The sequence below is a fragment of the Ciconia boyciana genome, chromosome 7 (genome assembly GCF_034638445.1).
Source record: "Ciconia boyciana chromosome 7, ASM3463844v1, whole genome shotgun sequence".
NCBI lineage: Eukaryota > Metazoa > Chordata > Aves > Ciconiiformes > Ciconiidae > Ciconia > Ciconia boyciana.
The window spans coordinates 28,969,752-28,985,648 of record NC_132940.1 but is presented as its reverse complement, the minus strand read 5'-3'; the positions used below and the strand labels follow the sequence as shown (position 1 = coordinate 28,985,648).

The 15,897-nt window shown below is 43.3% G+C and overlaps 1 long non-coding RNA gene across 1 annotated transcript; it reads left to right on the top strand.

Annotated features, from left to right (window-relative positions):
* Positions 1 to 6,239: 6,239 nt before the first annotated feature.
* LOC140653983 (uncharacterized) lies at positions 6,240 to 15,431 on the top strand. The gene is made up of 3 exons (XR_012043309.1): positions 6,240 to 6,306; positions 14,689 to 14,748; positions 15,349 to 15,431. It is a non-coding gene; the product is annotated as an uncharacterized lncRNA (long non-coding RNA).
* The last annotated feature ends 466 nt before the right edge of the window (positions 15,432 to 15,897 follow it).

Below are 15,897 nucleotides of genomic sequence, written 5' to 3'. Positions count from 1 at the left end.
CTTGTATTCGGAACTCTGGCTGTGATGCTCCTTCCTTGTATTGCCTGCCAGAGTTTCTCTCTGCGTGATTCATCACTCCAGGACAGTACGTGTGAGTTTTCAGTCGTCTGGGGCATAAGCAGAATGGTTTCCTTGTGTAAGCTGTGTGGAACTTAACGCATGCAGTGCTGAATGAAGCTCTTGTCCTCAAACTGTCTGACAAGGCCAGACTCCCTTTCCATCTATCGCTTCCTCCATGCTATCCCCTCCTGGTAATGTGGGTGCAATTCCGCCTCTGGTAACCCTGGAAGTCATAGGAGAATGGAGAAGATCAGGCTGGTGCTACAGGCTCTCAGAGTGTGTCCAAGCCACGTCCTTGATGGGTCTCCTTCTCCTGTTCAAGGGAGATGTCCAAAGAAGCCGTCCCCTCTTGTGCAAAAAGACCTCTGTCTCCATGAGGGGAACATAACCCTGTCTTCATCTTTTCTACCTTTGTGGCTTTGATCTTGCATGGTCGACTAGGCTCCTGTGATGGGCTTAACACATTGTGTTTGGGATCTCGTGCTGCTTGTTTATTTTTTTGATTGTCTCATTTTCTAAGTGTTTCCAGACAAACTGCAGGCTGGTTCTTGTTAACTTGTCCACCCTCTGTCCACCTCCTCTCATCTGCCTCTCCCCTTTCTCAAGTTTCCCATGAGAAACTATATTGCTGTTAAGATCCTCGTTCTTCTTTGCTCCTCTTTTTGTCCAAGATGTTTTCTCTGTGCAAGTCTTTGTCCACAGTCCTTTCCTTCTCTGATGTGGTAAAGCTGCTCTGACCCAGGCCTAAGAGAAGTATATCAGCAGCTTTCTGCTTTCTTCAATGATTAGGAGCAAAGTCTGTGGTTTAAGTTTTCTGTGGGGTGTGACTAGAAATGTATGGGCAAAATCATATTTAAATACCATTTTGTGGACCCCAAAGCAATGGGAATTCCTTAAAATATATATATTCTTATTTTTTAATAATGCATTTGGAAATTTTTACTTTGTTTTGATGTCTGGTCTTTTAGATTGTATTTGCTTCACCCTGTTTTCTAGAATTTTGCTGTGTCATGAGAGTATCTCTGATTTTAGCAGCTGGGACTTAAAACGTATTTATTTCAGACACAGTAAAATTTGTGATCGGCTCGCTAGAGTTGGTAACACAGATTCTGCCCTACCTATTCAGCAAAAACAGATGTTAGAAATAAGCTTTACAGTCTTGCACCAGTTTCTGCCCCACTTAATGTAGTATTTTGCTCATGTTCTGCTCAAATTCCCTGCCTATCATCACTAGATGTCTTCCCAGGTTTTGTTCATCCTCTCCTTAACCTTTGTGTTATCCATGGCAGGTGTTGGGTGTTTAGGACCTTGTGTTCTCCCTCTGCAGTTTTCTCCTCAAATGTTGCAGATGGTTAGGTAATGTTTCCTGGTTGCTCTGGTCAACAGTCATTTGTAATGATAATCTTTCTTGATGACTTGCTTTCTGGGCCCTAACTCTGTTTCTGTTAACCACCAGTCTTAAAGACAGTAGTAGAAAACAGACTGTTCAGTTAATTCTGCTTGTCTATAGAGCACATGCTGATGCTGTCCATTTCTGTCATGGTCTGGTCAGTTAAATCCAGCTCATGCTCTTGCTACCTGAAATTACTGCTGCTCATCTTGTCAGGGATAGGGGACAGTTAGGACCACATTCCTTTTGATTCTTTAGGGCCACTACTGTGTGGTAAGGATTTTAGATGCTTTTCTTGGGCAGGATGGTTTTTTTAGGAGTACCCTTAGACTGTCCTGCATATGGATTATAGGCTGTCTCTAAAATAGAGCCAGAGCCCACCAGTCAGGCCAGCACTGGCAGAAGGAGCACTGTTGGATTGTACAACCTGCTCTTCACCTCTATGGTGTCTTATTCCAGCCTTGTTCTTATTCTAACATTTAGACTCTATTGCTAGTTGATGCTTTTTATTCTGTTTCCTCAGAACCTGAAAATATCGAACTCTACTTAATCTCTATACAGAACAGAATAATATCTGTTGTTTTTTTAATGTACGAGCGGGCAGAGGCACAGTGACTCATTCTGATTCAGCTGAGGTTTTTCAGAAGGGGTAAGGCAGAATGACGGCTGAAACCTGTCTCACCTTCTCATTGGTTTGTGTGGAAGATCAAAGGACTGTATTGACACGTTTTGAGAACTCTGTGTGAATCCCAGCATCCCAAAACTTCGAGGGTATCCTCAAACTCCCTTCTCAGGCTGGCATTCTCTCCTACCAGCCTGGTTTTCTGGAGCAAGTAGGTGCAGTGAGCCATGTCACCTTGTACTGCAGGAGCTCCCTGTGGTAACTGGTGTGGCTGCAGGGTCCGTGTCCTACTGTAAATTCTGCCTTTGGTTGGAAGTCACTTTTTGGACATCAGAAGGTGTTTGATTTTTCTCTGTCCCTCTTGTACCCTTGTTGATGTGTTGTCCTTGCCAAGGTGACTTAGGACTTTGCCACCCACAGCCTCCTGGTTCTGGGAGAGTGACAGTGTTGGGACACATCTTCTCACATCATAGCTTGTTACTTAGTGCCTGTGTTCAACCCCATCTCCTTGCACACCACCACCATGGAAAATGACATGGGTGGTGCAGGGAAAAGAGACTTCCAGTTTGCACAACAAAAAATTCTGGGAATAGCCTGGAAGGTCTCAATCTCTGATTGTGGCGAACTTTCCTAACAACTGTATGTACAGGATATCCTTTGATTCAATTGTTGCCCATCGCATCTAAAAGTTTTTAACTAGATTGAATGATTTAATTCTTCCGACTCAAGGCTTTTCTTTTGAAAGGAGACCATTTCCAATGGTATTTCCACTTAGCTGGAAGAATAGAGGGACTAAGGAAAATAACTCATGGCTCATTGTTGGCTCTTCTTCTATCACACATTCCTCTCATCTCTTGAGCATTGGGACTGAGGGGGGCTTCTCTGGGCTTAGAACTAAGAGCTTTGTAATTTCCTCAGGAGAAGGTGGATTGCCTGTGTCTGCTCCCCAGCATACCTCCAACCTACCTTCTTGCCAACAAACCAAATCATAGGTGCTTGTTTCCTCCTGTTTTAGCTCCATGTTTACAGCATCCTCATTCACTTGAATGGGGCAATCTGGCAGGCCTGTTGGCTTTGACATTTGATTTGCCTCCAAATGCAGGCATTGCTTTAGCCAGTTGTATGTCCTAAAATGGATAAGCCATGTTCTCAGCCTGTGCTAATTAGTGCAGTTTGAATTCACAGTTGTAAGGTTAGAATCTCAACACCTGTAATCATGTCAAAGTACCTCCACTGGTTTTTCGGGCTCAGGCACATTTGGAGATCAGATCTGTCACTTTGTCAGCAAGTGGTCTACCCACCAAGTTGTCACACAGAAGATGGGCACCACTGCTGTTCTGCTCTCCCTTTAGTCTTAGATTATGCCTCTGCCCAGAGCAAAGCCACTGGCAGGTGAGTGTTGGCTTTAAAGACTCCATTAATTCCTTGAAGGAAAAATGAAAGAGTAAAAGTAAAAAGTATTGGCAGTCTTTAATGATGTCGCCCAGCAATCCTGTAGATTTTTAGTCCAAATAGGACTGCAGGACTGTGTCCTAACTGGAAAAAGCTGCCTGTGATTCACTGGAAGAGGAGGAGAAAGTTGCACAGTCAGGTTAATTGGCAGTGCAGAAAGTTTTGTCTGCTTCTGAGGCATTGCAAGTAGCTACTCTTAAGCACAGCATTCCTGTCTAGAGAGGCAATCATTTCACTTCTTGCTGTGACTGGAATAAACACATCCTGGAACTGCTGCTATTAAAAAACAAAATCTGTTGTTGGCCTTGAATTAGTAAATATGTTAACCCTAGGATAGATTTCTCACTGTTTTCCCAAAAGAAAGGTCAGAGAAGTTCAGGTGGGTTCAAAGAGGCTATGCCTTGTTTGTTTTATGTCTGGTTGCCCATCACAATGACTTGCAAAATTACAGAATAAGCTGAACAAAATTCTGAATTTCTGAATAAAGACAAAACTCTGAAATGTTCTTGTTAGACTGAAATGTGTCAGGAAAAATAGTGCACTTGAAAATGTTGAGATATTTCTGACATTTCCCCAGATCAAAATAGTTTGGTTTAAAAAACTGAGTTATAGGCTTGTGCATTTTCTTCTAGTTCACTATTAAGTACAATTTTTCCAAGAGCATATTAGCTCCTGAGCATGCTGCTGGCATTTTAACCTTTGATAGAGTCTGTCTTGGGGGCTTGCATCTCCAAGCCGTGTATAGTGCTGCAGGAGGCAAAATGACTCTGTAGTCATTGGAATAAATTAGAAATTTATTTAACGTTACAAGAAATATAGTCCTCCAAAGAGCCTAGTAACAGTAACTTTTTCCAGACTGTAAGGGAAGTATAGTTCTGCATTATCTGATATTGCCTGGAAATGGAACAGCTGCAGCACAGTTCAACAAAGTGAAATATTCATTTAGAAATGAGTGACCTTACCAAAATTTTTCTTCATAATTTTCTTCACAGAAAGGTGAAATTTAAAAAAAAAAAATAAAATTGTTTGATTTTGTGGAAACTTTGGTTCCTGTGTGAAAATTGTATTGCCATTATGTCCTATACAAACATAACAAGGAACACATCTTTTCTCCTTTAAAGAAAACAAAAATTGTAAATGCTCAGTACAGTGCTGAATCACTACATCTAATGCATGACCTTCTGAACATCATCTGCCACTTCCCTGCTTTTCTGCATCTTTCTCTTTTCCTCTAATTGTATGGGCTGAAATCCTGACCCTATTCAAGTCAATGCCAAAACTTCCACTGATTTCCTTTCAGAGAAGGGATTTTACCTGTTGTCTGTTTTGGTAGTGGCAGGTATAATGAAATACATCTTAGCTGTCATAAAACTACTATGCAGTGCTTTTAAGTTCCTGTGTAACTCTAGTTTCAATTCTGTTTCACAGGTTCTGAGAGAGAAAGTTTAGCTGCCTAGGGAGTCCTAAAAATAAATCCAAGAGTCGTTCTGTGTTTTATACTGTAAATTTTTGGAATACTCCTATTGGAGCTGTGTTAAGGAACCGCATATCTCATGGGGGCCTGCCTTAGTAATAGAAAAATTTCTGTTGTGTTTTAGCATTGCTGGTAGGTGTTCTGGAGATTTGGCGTTTAGGAATTGGCATGTAGTTATGCCAATTTGTTTTCAGGGTTGTCTGTGAAAGGACACCTCTGCTTTCCCTCCTTGTCCATTTATCACCAGCAGGTGAATGTCATTAAATTACTGTGGTGGGCAGAGTGAATTGGAAATGGGGAGACTGGCCCTGTTCTCCTGGGGCAACAGGAGGCAGTGTACACGAAACTAGCCATTTGAATTTTCACTCCTCCCGCTGCTCCCTACAACCTCTCCTAAAGTCAGACAGATCCCCACCTGTGTAAACAAAGCTTAACCTGCTCGTAGACCTGGCAGTGGGAACATGATATCCCCTACAAAGGAAAGACCTAGGTGAGATTTCTAGTATTTTGCTCACATGCTTTACACACCTACAGTTGTCTGGCATCTTCCTCCCACATGTAAGAAACTTTGTTCTGTGGCTTGAGATTTTGCCCAAACCCCTGCAGCTGCAAAACCCAGTTTGCTTGTACATCAGTCTCACAGCAGCCCCTGGGACCTGGGCTGTGGGAAATGAAGTGCTCTACCTTACTTTTGAAGACTTCCTTCTGCCATTGGGTGACTCATATTAATTCCTCTGTCTCCAAACCAGAAAAGACATCTCCATATTGTGAAGAGGACGCAAATAACAAAAGCTTGTCAAATGTTTTGGGCTCTTTAGACCTTGGGAGTAACCAAGACACAAAGCCTTGCCTTCAGAGGCTCCCAGGGTTACTACTGAAGTTGGGGTAGCCTGAGGAACAGCCCAGCCCCTGCAGAGGAGGCAGCAAGGTTGTTAGCCCCACTTCTCAATTGCTGAAGTTTCCTCCAAGTTTCTATTGCTTGGGTGGGTATTCCCGGGCTGAACTGCTGCTTGAGATTGAATAATTTTGCAAAACTCATGCCCTGAAAAATATTTGGGCTTCATTCACAGAAAATTAGCCTTTTGGTGCTCCGTGTTCTCATGACTGTCCCTGGTGTCCATATTAACCTCTCTGCAGACAGCTGTGTTCACACCACATGCAGTATAGAGAGCTTCCCAAGAGATTCTGCTGTATTTTTCTGTGATCTCTTGTGCTTGCTCTTCCATCCTTGTTTTATCTCTTTCAGATCTGATGGCCTTTCTGAAATACAGACTACTGAACACCTGACAGTCCACGCTCTCCTCCCAGGTAAGATGCAAGATGGCATTAACTCTCCAGTAGGAGCAATGCAAATTGGTGTTCAGATATCAGTCGGAGCTTTCAAAAACCCCAAAGGTGTTTTCTAGTGAAAGTAGCTGTTTTCAGGAAAATAGGTTTGTATCTGCATGCCTGTAAGAAAAGGTACCTCCCTTCTCTGGGAGGTAGATGCTTTTTCTTGCCATAATGGAGTCAGGAGGAAGTGAAAATTCAAGCTGGGTGAAGAACTTCATAAGGGAAAGAGCAAATGTATTTACCAAATGCAGAAAAATAAGAAAATGTACAGTGTTGAGGAAGAGGGCTCTTCTGTGAGCCCCCTAGCCACACAGTGTCAAAGCAAATCCCACCTGGCCCCTGATTCTGCTGCTGAGAGCAGCTGATGGGCAGTGCTTTCAGAAGAGAGCAGCATATGCACAGTTTTACTTCCAGCAATCTCTGATTTACAGTGGTTGCATCATGTTTATGGATATAATGTTTACAGATTTTAGGAGACTACATCATGTTGTCCAATGCTTTTTCAAACCTGCTTTTATTTTTGGCCTTTGCAGTTTCCCATGGGAGCTTCCACAGTCTGTGTAGTAGCATGCAGTAAAGCAAAACATTTATATTTGTTTCTTATAAATCTGCTGCCTGAAAATGTAATTGGAATGTCAAATATCATTACCTAGATTTTGTGCAATGAGAAATAAATAATCCTTTTCTACTGATCCTCTTATCACTTATAGTTGTATGTCTGCCTGCTGTCTGCTCCTCCTCTAGTAAAGTTTTCCAAAATGAAAAATCCTTGTTTGCCTAATCTCTACTCAGCTTCTAAGCCTTTGCTTTTTCACCTTGTCCCTCTCTTTGCCTTTCTAATTCTAGTGTATCTTCCCGAAGATAATTCCTAATGCTCTGTCATATCTCATGAGTGCTGAGTTTGTTCTGCACAAGGACATTGGGTTCTCCTTCCCAATTAATTTAGTAACTATTAGCATGTGTGTATATTGGCAGGTTTTCTTCCCCAGTTGTATTACATACCACTTACTGATTTTGAATTGCATTTGCTGGTTTTCTATTCATTTACCCTGGACAAGAGCCCTCTGTGACTCTTCAGTCACCTTCAGATTTCACTATTGTGAATATTTGAGCAAACTTTATGATCTCGCCCTTCACCCTGCATTTCATTTATCTGTAATGTGAGGAGCACGCATTTCACCTGTTGAAGTTAGAACAACGATAGATCTTGAAAATATGTGGGGAAAGACAGTCATTTTTAAACTTCAGCCCCTGATGTCTTATTCTGTTGGCAGTGTCTTTTTGGAACTATACACAATGAAATCCCAAACTAAGTTTTTGGTATGGATAGGTTTATCTCAAGCATTCACAAATACCTCTGCTTATTTGTCAGTTGTAAAGACTCTTGAGAGTTTTTATTATTTGTGAAATGCATACAAATTCCCAGTATTAGTAGGTGATTAGCAATTACTAGACTTTTTCCTGGTCTTTCAATCTTTTGCTGGGAAATGATGTGAAATGAGAATACTTTCCATATAAATGCTGTCTTCAGTTAGTTGTCAGTCTGCCAAACTTATTCACATTAGCTGCAACTTATCAGTTCATCTCCTTTTTGGAGCTGCAGGGAGTGTTCCTTGCTGATAAGGTCATTCCCTCTGCAGCTCCTGCACTGATCAGGGTTTTCTCTCTGCCCCTGGAGTGCCTGTTTGAATTTGGCAGAGAAACCATGTAGTTTTCAGGAATGCACATTTTTGTAATTAAAGCAAAAATTAATCCAAAACCAGCCAGATTAGGAGGATCTGTCTGCATCTCCTTAGCAGGAATGTGTTTCTGTTTGGCAGCTAAGTGCTGTGAATGTGTCTGTGTGTGAGGTGAGTCTGTCTCCATGTCTGGGCTATGGGTTTGCCATGTCATTTCTCTTTTGCATCCAAGCAGTTTTACTCTTTACAGAACCAAGGGGCAATAAAGTTGCCTTGGACTCTCAATGGTGCTTGTTTCTAAGTAAAAAATGGAAAATCGTATAGAGGCAAGTAGAATAAAATGCACAGCAGAGGGGCAGTGTATTGATGTGGAAGAGCTGGTGTGTCTGTGGGTCTGGGAGAGGGAGCTGGTATTGGCAGGGGGGTTGTCAGGGATCAATGGGTCATGCTATGGGGAGATGGGGATGGTCAGGGCTGTGTAGGAGCTGGGCAGGAGCAAGCCAGGAGTCAGGAGAAAGCTGGCTGGGAGGTGCAGTGGTGAAGCACTGTGCAACCTTTGGGATACACGGGCAAATGTAATGGCAGCATTTTCTGATCTCTCTGCGACCTTCCTCTGCCTACAACTGCTTCCTGATCAGCTGTTTTATTTATTAACTAAGACAACCCACCCGCATTTTCCTGAGTGGTGTTACCAACTGAGGACCCAGAAATAGCTGCAAAAAGCATAAATTAATTCCTTCTAGTGGCTCATTTTGTATTGTCAACAATGCACTTCCTTTGCACCTGCCTAATGTAGACACTGCAGAGAGGAATGAGTCTGGATTTTCCATGTTTAGTCTGTCTTTAAGTTCAAAGATATTTAATTTTAAAGTAGAAGCTTCTTGGCTACTAGCTTCATTCTAAGATCTGGAGCCTGAGCTCCTGTCACAGCTCATGTTATCACTAGAAATAAAGACTGTGCCCTACAAACTCAGCTTGACAATTTTTGTTTCTGAAGTGGAATAGGAGCTTGCTTGCTCTTCTGGGGGGGGTCTTAAATACATGCTTTCGTAGATACAATTAACTGGGTCTATTCCATGTAAGAAGAGAAGGATGAGTAGAGTCGTAATAGTGCTCAAACAAGCACAAGCAGATAAGCACATGCAGGAAGGAAGAAAAATTGTTCTACGGATCCATGGTGGATAGGGCAAAAAGTCATGAGCTGTCGTAGTGGAGGAATGTTCAAATTGGATCCGAGAGATGTCTTCTAATGGTAAGGATGATGAGGCACTGTCATCAGTCATCCATGGCAGCTGCTGAATCTCCATTGTCAGAGCTTTCCTGGACGACGCAAGTGCAGCAGGTGTCAGAAGTGAGTTAGGCACAGTGGCAGGTTCCAGGGCACTCTCAGGCAAGCCCACAGGAGAGCCAGGCTACTGAAACACCCATGGCTCATACATAGGGCAGATATTCTCATTAACAAATATTGTTCATAAAAATGCAGCTGCAGTCTCATCCCTTTCATTCTGTCAGGGGCAGAGTGCTGTTTCTGCACTGATTTCACTTCAGGAGGAAGTTATGAGTTGCTTGGCTTCTCTTATGCAAGAATGTCTCCTTTGTCACAAATCCCACTGTATTCTTCATGTCCTTGTATCTAAGTGCATGCTTATGTGAAACAGCATGGTGCCGTTTTCTTGCTATTTCAACTTTTCTTGCTATTTCAGCACAGAAAACAGACACTGTACTAACAGAACCCATCCCCTCCAACTGCTGGGCTAAGCCAATACACACCTGCACATACACGCTCACAGACTGTACTTGTGTTGGACAACTTCCAAAGAAATCGAGCAGTGCAGGAGGCAGCAGTGAAAGATCCTGGTACGAATGAAAGTGTTGGAATAGCTAGCGTGACCTTAAGTAGTCTATCCTGCTTTTCTTGTCTCTTTGTATTGCAGCCAAATATTTCATCATGTGGGAAAAACGAGAGTGCGGAAGGGAAAGAGGTAATGATGTCTTACGCATGGGAACTGGAACTGTCACAATGCAGGCTAGCAGTGACCTGGAGACAAGGTGTTCTGAGATACCAGAGATAGGTGCTCAGTCTCTTTTTAAAAGAAAATAATTTCTTTGCAATACATGTGAGGCTGTGTGTGGTGCTGCTTGCATACATAGGCCGCATGATGAAATGAGCAGAAAAGCCCCTCTGTGTCTGTGGGTTCAGAATTCTTTCAGGGCTTTGGCAGCAGTGCCAAAAGAAAGGTCTGAAAGATAGTGGGAAAGGCCCACTTCCATCTTTATGTCTAATCATTCACAGTCTCCTGCAACCAAAACTGCAACACAGACCACAAGTATGGCCATGAATCACCATGACTCCTGAGCAGATTTCTTGCTCTTGGTATTGCTCCTCTTAACACTTCTAATGTGTAACAAATTATCCCAGACTTCCGCTCATCAAATGCTTAACACTTCCATGTCATGAGCATTGGGTAATGCTCCAGTTGTTAAACAGGGAATAAATTTGGAGGCTTGCCCATCCCTAAATTATCTGATTGCAAGCTGAACTTGGTGACTGATGATCTTTGAACTGATTATCACACATAACCACAATGCAGCCAATGCCTCTCAACTCCAAGAATAAAGCACCTGGCTGTTAAAGGAGAAGCTGCTGCCCGAGCACTCGCACACCATTCACGGAATCGCACACACAACCCGAGACTGTAACTGGTAGGACCAGAGTCCCTTTGCAGCAGGCAGCTCCACTGAGCTGATGGGTGCCCCTTTTTGACTCCACTCACACACACACTCACTGTCGGGTGCTTCCTCTCCCCTCTGGCTCGATCCTAGGTTTCCCAAAGCAGAGTCTCCGATGCGACGTACACCAGATGAATTTATTGATTGGTACAGCGGGTGAAAACAGCTCGAGCTGGGTGCCTCTGGAGAGGGACCCAGAACAAAGAAATCCCTGGGCAATTATACCCTTGCAATCTAAATTCCCCTGCCCTCAGGAGACAGTTTGGCCTAATAGTAGTATTAGGGTCTGGGGTCTTCCCATTCTTTATTGGGCCCTTTCATTGTCTCTAGGTGGGCTGATTCTTCTCTTATCTCTAAGATTGCAGCTTCTGCTAAGGTTGAAGCCTCCTTATCTTTCTGGTTTGCACTGGTTTTGGGGGCCTTCCTTCATGTAGCCAAGTAAAAATTCAGTGCATGGTCAGTGGAGCTGGGTGAAAGTTCAGAGCTGGTGGCCTAACACTTCAAAAAGCCTTGATACTAATGCTATGTATTGAATTCTGTTTGGGCTAGAAAGTGACTACCACAACATGGCGATTACCAGGGTTTTAAGAGTATAGGTGAGGTTGTATTTACCACACAATAATAAGGACTATAATTTTGAATGTGGATCCAGTTTTCCCAGGAGATCAGTGTTCAAATTCTGCCTTGGTGTTTTAAGCAAGCTAGACCCTTGTGTGTGAATGGCATGTGGTTGAGACATGTTTTGGAGGTCACAAACACAATATATAGACACAGCCACTAACCACAGTAAGCACTAAGCTGTTTGGGAATGCCTCCAAGGAAGGCCTGTTCTTTACAGAGACATGGCCAAAGTGGTTCAGGCATCAAAAGCATTAGTGAAAACTAGCTATCAGTGTGCTCAGCTAAAGCAGCTAAGAGTGTGTGTGATTTTTTTTTTTTCCCCTGTTTTTATTTTATAGGAGGTTTTTTAATAGCCAGATAATGTACTGCTCTGCTACTCTTAAAGGGTCTTCTGACATCTGTGAAAAAATAAATATTTTTCAGATTTAAACTTGCAAGTTGGCAATGAAATGAATGGGAGACGTTTCCTGTGTACTGCTGTTCTCGCTGGCTGCGATGCTTTCCAGACAGGCAGCTGAGCAGTGCTTGGGGGATCAACACCGAATGTCCATGGGTGCTTTGGCATTTTTTGGCTTTTCAGTCTTCCTCCTCTTAGATGATATGCGTGTATAGGATGGGAAGAAACTCTGCAGTATGAGAGGAGGCAGGAAGCTATTAACACAGCCTTATGACCTGGTTGCCAGTCTTTTAAACTGTCTCTTGAGGTGAGGGCTTCCACTCCCAAATGCTCTTTAGTATGAGGACAGGAGAGGGTCCTTGGGTGGAGGAGTGGGTGCTGGGGAGGGAAGCTATTCTGAAGGGGAGAGAACTATTATCTAGATAGGGCCAGGTCAGCCAGGAGAAAAGAGCAGTTAGTTCTGGGGGGTGGACAGAGGGGATAGGCACAGCATAGAGCCCTCCTAGCACACTCCTGATGCCAAATACCACTCCCTCTCCACACTTGGCCCTTTGTATGGCACTCTGAGATCAGGGGCTCTGTGCTCTGTTCTGCACTGTGCGATGGAGTGCTTCCTTTTACCAGTTTTGCATATGATGTCATTTTTTTCTATACATCTCCCCTTCCACTTGCAAGAGAGGAGAACACAGGTTCCCAGTCTGCTTTTTCTTATCTATTTATTGTTCTGTCTGTCTTGGCCATCTCTTTTCCTGTGTCAACAGTCCTACTTTATTCAGGCTCTAAGTCCTTCTATTAACTGGTTGTTCTGTTTGCCTTTTTTGATTTCTGTCTATTTTAATAACAATCCTGCTGCTGACAGTATGCTCATGTCTTTGATCTTTATAATAATGTCATCACTTTTTAGTCTACAACATCCAATTCATTATGGATCCTTCCTTCCTTCTGACTTTTTTGGGGGGCATGGGGATGGTCTATAGCTGCAGGCAGATCTGAGCTCCTTGGGAGAGGAAGGCTGTTTGCCCTGTCCTCATTGCAGCAGCATTCAAACAGGCAGAGCCTCTGCCATAGGGGAGGATGAATGGGACTTGAGGCAAAGCAGCGGGTTTCCCCACGTACAGCACTGAATGCCCTCCTGCGCAGTGCAATGCCCTCCTGCAGAGGTGCAGATCACCTTCCAGGTAACCCTCTCCCTAGGCAGAAAGGGAAGCAGTTGCCACTCCATAGATTGGATATGGCTTGCTATTTCTTTAAGAATCTCCTAATTCTTTTTACCCTGCCATCACTTCAGCATGAGCATTTTTAGCAGCAGGGGGTATCTTGAGAATCATTAAATGAAGTGTAACTGTGCAGGGATGGGCTGCAGAGCACGAATCTGATTTGCAGCACTGGGCAAAAGCCATTCATTTTCCTCAGTGTAATTGCATTGATTTCAGAATGAGTTGCAACATGCTCATGTTACAATCGGGCATCTTCTTTCACGTCCTGATGCCTACCCATACTATCGTGCAGTAGTTCTGCGTATCCTGCTTAAATTTCCTTCCAGTACCACTTACAGTTGTCTGTGTGTATGAAGGAGCACTCTGTAGCTTCTCCTATTTGACACTGACGTAGAAATAACTTGTTTCAGTTTCTCCTGTGCCAGTAACAATAATTACATAATAGGTCCTCTTCAGGTTTCTGTATACTCAATGTCTCAGTTTCTATTTTCAATTTGTTTCTGGGTTTGATGTATCTCGTACCTTTTTGCAATGACTGCAGAAAGGATGGTGGCAAATATGAAGTGTCTGTGCTGGAATCTGTCCGCAAGTCTTAGAAAATTTCTTGTTTTGTTCTTTACAGTTAACATTGAGACCAGCATACCTTGGTCTTGATCTTTGGCTTTCAGCATTGTTTGTATTTAAAAAATAGATCTGAATGAGTCTTAGGACTTTTAGTATAATCAGCTGTTTACTCCGCGACAGCTTGAGTGGGGGTTTTGAAACACCCTGTGTGACAAAATGTTGCCCAGCCAGAGAGATGGCTAATTATGAAGAGCAGGGTCTTTTGGTATTAAAAGGGATTGCTACAAACCCACAGTTTATGCTTATATTAATCAAGTGTTTGTTGAGTAAGCAAGTCTTGGATGAAAAAGCACCAGATGGACCATTCATCACCTTCCCCAATAAGTTGTGCTAGGAGTTAATAATTTACTCCAAAACACATCAGTGTCATGATCGCCATCAAAGTGCCCAATAATTGGTAAGAAACTGATTGCAAATCTTCCCAGTTCCATGCAGTGACCCCTTGACTAAGCCAGTGGTTTTCAAGCTTTTTGACACTTATCCCACAAGCTTTCCTGTGGAACAACATTGCACTTGCATAGGGAGCTGACATTTTTGTAAGTGTTAAGTTTTAATACTGCACTAAAGGCCGTCTGCAGAGCTCCTTTGATAGAGCTTCCTACAGCTCTGCTGTTGTCTTTGTCAAAATGGAAGTTACCCCTTAGCTGGAGCATTGCTTGACTGGAGACAGCTATGCTGCCAGAGATTCCCAGGAGTGCAAGTCATCACACCTTCTTTCAGACTTCTAGACACTGGCTGCTTTTAGGCTTCCTCTGTAGTCCATGAAGAAAGTAAGTTATCTTCAGAGGATTATTTCTCTCATCCTAAACTAGATGCATGGGTTTGGGAGATAAACAATTTTCTCTGGATACCTATCTCTCCTCATTGTTTAGTGAGAATTTAAATGATCAGTTAGGCTGAGCAGCTATCAGGTATCAAATGGTAGGGGAGACTAATTCTGCCTTAAGTGTTTTTGTGTTATTACATGTGAATCATGGAAATCATCACTTGAATGCCATCTCCTTTCCCTTGTCAAGGCAGCTGCTGAGACATGTGTGAAGGTGATGTGTGGTTTAACACACTGATGTGCTGTTTTCTTTGGTGCTCGCAGGTGGAGTGAGTACCAGCAGCGTCGCTCCAGGATCGCTGCTGGAACCAGGTTACAGTGCAGGTCTGAATTGCAACAGATGGTCCTCTATTAAATAGCAGTCCTTAGAGAATAAATGTGTCCAACTGGCTTTTTGTCCCATCATGAGAGAAGTGATGGTAGAAAACTGTTGAAGTCAGGGTGAACGTGGTTTTTCTGTTGGTGGTAAAACTATGTCAGAGTGTGTGTGGGTGGCTCATACCACGTCTGTAGTTCTCCAAATGTCCGCTTTCCAGAGCAGGCATTCCTGTTCTTGTGTGGTAAGGAAGGAGGTCTGGCAGTGGGAAGTGGGAGACATGCTTCTGCTTTCTGCCACCACTTCTTCATATTTGTGCCTTGGCCGTTAAGCTGAACCTGGCAGCAGCTCTATGCTGCCGCATTCAGAGGCCAGATCATGCTTTCTGGGTACAACCCTGGGCAGAAATGCAGGGGAATGGGGGCAGTGTCCCCAGGGAGATGTATCCTGCCCCAAACTCAGAAGCAGCCAAGCACCTGCTTGTGATGTCTAAACAGGAAAGCCAAGATTTGTCCTGGGACTTCTGAGTCCCAAATATTGGGTGTGGGAAATGAGGAGATGGGGGCTGCTCTGCCTAACCCTTCTTTCTGTCTCTCCATCTCCTCTAGGTTCAAAAAGAGTCTGCTGCCAAAGATGGCTGGTGGTTCACAGTCACACCATCTTGATTCAAATCCATGAGTGAGGAGGATTGGTATTTCGAGCTTCAGTCACAGAGACAGCTAAGCTGACTGTGCCAAGCATCAGGTGCCTGATACCTGTCACGATCATCTTACTACAGCTAGTAAAGTATTTATATTCTACGTTCCTTGTGCTTGGATGCTTTATTTATTTTCATTATTTATCTTTCGTTGATTCAAAAAGACTTCAAGTCCTCACGTTGCTTAAGCTGGGGAGAGCCATATTTAACCTCTCATCCGAGAAGTACGCTCCTCCTGCATTTGGGAGTGTAGCTGTCTCTGGCTGTGAGCGTAAGAAATGTAGATAATGGGAGCAGTCAGCCAAGTGAATAGGAGGGAATCAGAAGATTGGAGAAGTTGTCTTCATGTTTTCTAATTCCCTGCCAAGGGATTTCCCAAGCATCAAGCCTTGGGGATGGTAGTTGGTGATGTTGTCCTGAATCACTTCTCTAGGCAAACTTGCTGACTCAGTCTCCCTTT